We start from the raw sequence: 7200 nt of genomic DNA on the forward strand, positions 1-7200 counted from the left end.
GAAATACAGCAATTATATTTCTAGTCAAGTCAAGTCAAGTCATTTTTATTTGTATAGCCCTTAATCACAAAGAGTCTCAAAGGGCTTCACATGTTATTACACGTGAGCAGTTTAGGTTATTCATATGCTATAGAGTAGAAGTGAGTTTTAAGCTTAGATTTAAACATTTCCACTGAGGTTGCAGATCGGATCTCAGGGGGAAGAGTATTCCACAACACCGGTGCCCAGATGGAGAACGCTCTCGAACCAGCGGAACACTTCTTGGCTCTTGTGATCACCAGAAGACCGGCGCTCTCAGAGCGAAGGCTTGGGGCCGGAACATAGGGGGAGATCAGATCTGAAAGATGTGAGGGGGAAAGTCCATGTATGATTTTGTATAATAATAAGAGAACCTTGAAATCACATCTTAGGCTAACAGGGAGCCAATGCAGGTTAGCCAAAATTGGGGTGATGTGATCGGACTTTTTTGTCCTAGTCTACTGAAATCCTAAGAAAAATACTAACTACTAGTAATTACTACTACTAGAGAAGTATTACTACAAAATACCACTACAAGAAGTTTACAACAGAAATACTGCAAATTACACCTATGGCAATACTACAAAAGATATCCTATGGAAATATTACAAAAATAAAAATACAGTAGCACTTTATTACAAAAATACTACAGAAATACTACAGATATACAACAAACAATGTTATATGGAAATATTACAAAATACAAGAGAGATAGTTCAAAAATACTAAAAATAATGCTACTACAGTAATACTTCTAAAATACTATAATCACAATACTACTGTAATAATACAAAAATACTACAAAAATACTACAAAAATACAAAAAAAAAATCTACTTTCGAAATACAACAAAAGTACTACAGAAATACTAAAAAAAAAACTAAAGCCTACTAAAAAACTACAGACTTCAGAAATACTAAAAAAAAAAAACTAAAAATGTCATGATTGCCGAAAGTGAAGACACCTGTGTCAATTGTTTGGCGCGTTGGAGCGCGCTCTCTGATTGGCTGACGTTCTCTTCTTAAGTGGTCAGCGTCCAGACAAGGACGTTAGACCGTACTTCTGTGTTCCTGTGTGTTTCGCTAGATTACCAAGTACCAAAGACTACTCTCCTGTTTTGGTTCCTGCCTTCGGTTCCGACCTGTTTCTGCCCGGCGTTACGATCTGCTCTCCTGCCCTGGCCATGGAGCTGCCTGCTAAGACGTATTGATTCTGCCTACCTGTCACGGAACTGCCGTTCGGTCCAACGCTGCTAGCGACCGACAACCATCGGCTTCCAAAGCCAGATCTGTCAGCTCAATCCAATAAAGATTCCTTTAAAACGAACGCAATTGAGTCATGACAAAAAACCCCTACGGTAATACTTCAAAACTAACTACCAAATGAAGTGCTTTAAACAGGGACCTAATTTACGGTTTTGCTCTAATTGTGGTCGTTTCAAAACCAAAAGAAGTATAACATGTCACATGCGGCCCCCGACTCCAAATAGTTGCCCACCCCTTGAGTAGAACATGCAATGAGTTCTAGTAGGGATGCAAATTAACATACAAGGGGGCCCCAAATCTAATTTCACTTAGGGCCCCATGAAGGTTCGGGCCGGTCCTGTTTCTAATGCTCATTTGTTCTCAGCTTTGTGATCGATTGCATGCATTAATAGATACAGTGCGCAATTACTGAACCCGTCCAGACTGCGGTTCGAAGAATATTATTTGTTCCTCCCCGTCTGTCATTGTTGGCTGGCTCTTCTCACTGAAAGGTGGGAACCTGTACGTTTTTATGTTGTTTTAGTTCAGGGAGACAATTTTATTTTAAAAGGCAGAGGGTTCAGTTTCTTATTCCACCTTGACATTTTGGCATGATATCCTCAGTAAAATACGGAAATGTATAAATGTTTGGGTGGTTTTAGTTAAAGGAGACACCATTTTTTATATCCGTGTAATTTAAAAAAAAAAGGCAAGGATTCAGTTACTTATTCTCCCCCTTCTGTCATTGTTTAGATGCTATCCTCATTACAATATGGATGTTTGCAGGTTATCCATCCATCCATTATCTGCACCGCTTATCCTCAGTAGGGTCGCGGGGGTGCTAGAGCCCATCCCAGCTTTCTTCGGGCAGTGGGCAGGGGACACCCTGAACTGGTTCCCAGTCAGTCGCAAGGCACACAGAGACAGATAACTCATTCATACCTAGGGACAATTAGCCTAACATACATGTTTTTGGAACGTGGGAGGAAACCGGAGTGCCCGGAGGAAACCAACGCAAGCACGGGGAGAACATGCAAACTCCACAAAGGAAGGGTTGATCTGTTTGCAGGCTATTCTCATTGAAATTTAAAAACCTAGAAATGGTTAAGTGTTAAAACAGACACTGTTGTTTCGTCGGTGTGATTTTTTAAAAGCAGAGGTTCCAGGTACTTGTTCCTCCCTCTACTGTCATAGTTTGCATGATATCCTCACCAAAACATGGAAATCTGTAAATTCTTTCGTTAAAGCAGACACCATTTTTTTAATCTGTGTGATTTTTAATAGTACATGTGCTTCACACACACTAATAGCAGTGTCAGACATGCAATGCGCCAACTGGCTTATTGGGGGTATTAAGGATTCAGTGTCTGAGAATCGAACCTGCGACCTCCCGGTTCCTAGGAAAGTACTCTACTTCCTGAGCTACTGCCTTTAGTTTTGCCTGACTTAAAATAAATATGTTTTTTTTATTAATATTTTGAGATATTAATTATTCGAGCATGGACATTCCTAAAAAGGCAGAGGGTTCTGTTACTTCTTCCTCCCCCTCTGTCATTGTTTGTAGGTGGTCCTTGTTAAAATATGAAAGCCTAGGCAGAGGGCTCATTTAATTATTTCCATCCTTCTGACATTTTTCCATGCTATCCTCAATGAAATATGGAAAAATAACTTCTATGTGGTTTTAGTTAAGGCAGACAATGTTATTTTCCTCTGTATGATTTTAAAAACTAAGAGGGTTCAGTTACTTATTCTTCCCTCTGTCATTTTTTGCATGCTGTCCCCATCAGAATATGGAAACCTATAAATGTTTGAGTCTTTTGAGTTGAAGCAATGTTTTTTTAATCACTGTGATTTTAAAAGGTAGAGGGTTCGGTTCCTTATTCCTCCGCCTTCTGTCATTGTTTGCATGCTATCTTTGTGGAAAAATATAGAAAACCTATAACTTGTATGTGGTTTTTGTTAAAGCAGACACTGTTATTTTCATTCATAAAAATTCAAGATGGCGGCTGCGCATGGATACATGCTTGCGGCTAGCTCCCCAGCTAATCTTCTATTTATTGCCGTTCTCTTGTCTTTTTTGCTTTCACTTTTGGACACATGTGTGGCCAAAAACACTTACAGTAGGGACGAACTTATACGGTTGGGTGGGCGTCTAAATTTCGATTTTTCGGGCACTTTTTATACCGCCCATGATATACCGAGCGAACTTCAAAGAGACCCGGCATCCTTGTGGACAGCTATTCCTCTTAATAAACGACGCCGACGGCCCCGTAAAGAAAGGAAACAGAAACGTGGTTGCCGTGCAGGTAGATGTGTGAAGCGTGTGAAGTCCAAGCAGCAAGATGGACGCGAGGATGTAACTAATTCCACCATTCATTCCTCGCCGGACAACCGACGCTTTAAACTCAGCGCTCACGAGCGGCCACAACGCCGGGAGCTTTTGAAGATCTCGACAAAGACTACAAAGAGTTCAGCTAAGTCAAATGATTCAGCAAAGCTGAAATTTGGTCTGTTAAATATTAGATCGCTTGCTCCAAAAGCTTTACTTGTTGATAACATTATTCGTGATTATAAACTTAACTGTATGGGTCTTTGTGAAACGTGGTTACGCCCGGATGAGCACTTAGCGCTAAATTATGCCTCTCCCCCAGACTACGAGAGTAGTCATATAGCACGCACGCTGAAAAGAGGTGGTGGTGTTGCGCTAATCTCTGAAAAATCGCTCAAATTTATTACACGTACCTCTAATAATTACAAAACGTTTGAGGCTCTTGTGATGCGGTCCCCTCAATTGTCAATTGATGTAATAACTATCTATCGTGCACCTGGGCCATACACAACTTTCTTAGACGAATTTGCTGAACTTTTGTCTGAACTAGTAACCTATGCAGACAAAATTATAATTATGGGAGACTTTAACATTCATATGAACTCCCCACACAGTTCACTTACTATTGCGTTTAGTTCTCTAATTGATGCATTTGGTTTTACTCAACTGGTTGACTTGCCAACCCATAAAAATGGGAACACGCTAGACTTGATTCTGACTCGAGGAGTTTTAACCTCAAACATTATGGTTCTACCGTGTACTACTGTTATCTCTGATCATTATTTAGTGACATTTGAGGTGCTAACTAAATGTAGACTTAATAAAGCTGAGGGATTTAGCGGACGCAATATAAGCACTGGCACAGTTTCTGAGCTCTTTGAACTCCTTCCTGGAGCAGTTGTGTCCTTTCCTAAATACAATGGCTCGATTGACTCACTCATGAATGAGTTCAATACCACCCTGACTAGTGTGCTGGATTCAATAGCGCCCATAAAACTAAAATCACGTCCTAAAAGACGCACACCTTGGTTTACTGATGAAACTAGAGCCCTTAAAAAAGAATGCAGGAAATGGGAGAGAAAATGGCGCGCTACCAAGCTTGAGGTTTTCCATCAAACCTGGTGTGACAGCTTGTTAAAGTATAAAGCGGCCCTTGCCTCTGCTAAATCGGCCTACCTTTCGAAGGTGATTGCGTCTCAAAAGAACAACCCCAAAGCCCTTTTTGACACTGTAGCATCGCTTACAAGGCAACAGGCTATCGCAGACAGTTCGACACACTCTGCTCAGGACTTAATGGTCTTCTTCACTAAGAAGATTCAATGCATACAGGAAGAAATTGCAAAAGATATTGTTAGTACCACACGTATTAAAGGACTGAAATTTACAGATGCACGACAGGGTGGCTGCCCTGGGAAAATGGCCGGTTTTAGTGAACTGTCACTTGATGATCTCAAACAAGTGGTGAATGCGGCCAAACCGACAACTTGCCAGTTCGACCCTCTCCCAGGTTCACTTATTAAAAGTCTTTTTAGCGTCCTTGGGCCTTCAGTTCTAAATATTATAAATACATCACTCTCCTCAGGTGTAGTTCCAGCAGCTTTTAAGTCCGCCGTTATTAAACCCACACTGAAACGACCCAACCTTGATCCAGAAATATTAAGTAATTACAGACCTGTGTCAAACCTACCTTTCCTCTCTAAAGTACTCGAAAGAGTAGTGGCACAGCAGCTGAATGCTTTCATATCGGAGAATAACCTTTTTGAATCCATGCAATCAGGATTCAGGGCTAACCACTCTACTGAGACAGCTCTGATCAAGGTAACAAATGATCTCCTAATGTCAATAGATTCTGGCGCTTCATCACTTTTGCTGCTGCTGGATCTTAGTGCTGCTTTTGACACAGTGCGCCACAATATCCTACTAGAACGGTTGGAAAAATGGATTGGTCTCTCAGGAGCCGTCCTCTCGTGGTTCAAATCTTACCTCTCAGATAGGACGCACTGTGTTAAATATGGTGAAACGACATCTGAGCCCTTTAATGTTACCTGCGGTGTTCCGCAGGGTTCAGTGCTCGGCCCCCTACTTTTCAACATTTACATGCTTCCATTAGGTGATATTATTCGCAAGTACAATATCAGCTTCCACTGCTACGCAGACGACACTCAACTGTATCTTCCGTTGGAGGAATCTTCCACACTAAACTGTGGAAATTTGGAGGCCTGTCTCACTGAGATAAAAGAGTGGATGTCACTCAATTTCTTGCGTCTTAACTCTGAAAAGACCGAAATGTTAGTCATTGGTCCTTCTAAATGCCGGGACTTATTCGCAAAAACTGCTGTGAACATTGACAAATGTCACATCACACAGAGTGACTCAGTTAAAAATTTAGGTGTCATATTTGACCCTGATCTATCCTTTGAGATGCATGTAAAGCAAATTACTAGAACTGCCTTCTTCCATCTTCGCAACATTGCTAAAATCCGTTCAATACTGTCTCAGTCTGATGCGGAAACAATAATTCATGCATTTGTTACCTCCCGTCTCGATTACTGCAATGCACTACTCTCCGGTCTCCCGAAGTCCAGAATCAAGTCTCTTCAGCTAGTACAAAATGCCGCAGCGAGGCTTTTAACTAGGACAAAAAAGTACGATCACATAACACCGATTATGGCTAACCTGCATTGGCTCCCAGTTAGCCAAAGATGTGACTTCAAAGTTCTCTTAGTATTGTACAAAATCATACATGGACTTGCTCCCTCTTATCTTTCAGATCTGATCTGCCACTATGTCCCGGTCCGAAGCCTACGATCTGAGAGTGCTGGTCTTCTGATGATCCCGAGAGCAAAGAAGTCCTCGGCTGGTTCGAGAGCGTTCTCCATTCGGGCACCGGTGCTGTGGAATGCTCTTCCCCCTGAGATTCGATCTGCAACCTCAGTGGAAATGTTTAAATCTAAACTTAAAACTCACTTCTACTCCATTGCATACGAATAACCTACTCCTCTTGTCGGTTGAAAATAGTTTGTGTAATATAGTGTAACAATCTGTGAAGCCCTTAGAGACTCTTTGTGATTTAGGGCTATACAAATAAAAATGACTTGACTTGACTTGACTTCATCTGTATGGTTTTAAAAACTAAGCGGGTTCCATTACTTATTCCTCCTTCTGACATGGTTCGCATGCTGTCCCCATCAGAATATGGATACCTATAAATGTTAGAGTCTTATGAGTTAAAGCAATGTTTTTTTCATCCCTGCGATTTTAAAAGGTAGAGGGTTTGGTTACTTATTCCTCCCCCTTTTGTCATTCTTTGCATGCTATCTTCGTGGAAAAATATAGAAAACCCATAACTTTTATGTTGTTTTAGTTAAAGCAGACACTGTCTTTCCATCTGTATGATTTTAAAAATTAAGAGGGTTCAGTAACTTATTCCTCCTTCTGTCATTGTTTGCATGCTGTCCCCATCAGAATATGGAAACCTTTATATGTTTGAGTCTTTTGAGTTAAAGCAATGTTTTTTATACCACTGCGATTTTAAAAGGTAGAGGGTTTGGTTACTTATTCCTCCCCCTTTGTGATTCTTTGCGCGCTATCCTTGTAAAAACCTATAAC

The sequence above is a fragment of the Urocampus carinirostris genome, chromosome 4 (assembly GCF_059441175.1).
Source record: "Urocampus carinirostris isolate Australia breed hairy pipefish chromosome 4, RoL_Ucar_1.0, whole genome shotgun sequence".
In the NCBI taxonomy this organism is placed as follows: domain Eukaryota; kingdom Metazoa; phylum Chordata; class Actinopteri; order Syngnathiformes; family Syngnathidae; genus Urocampus; species Urocampus carinirostris.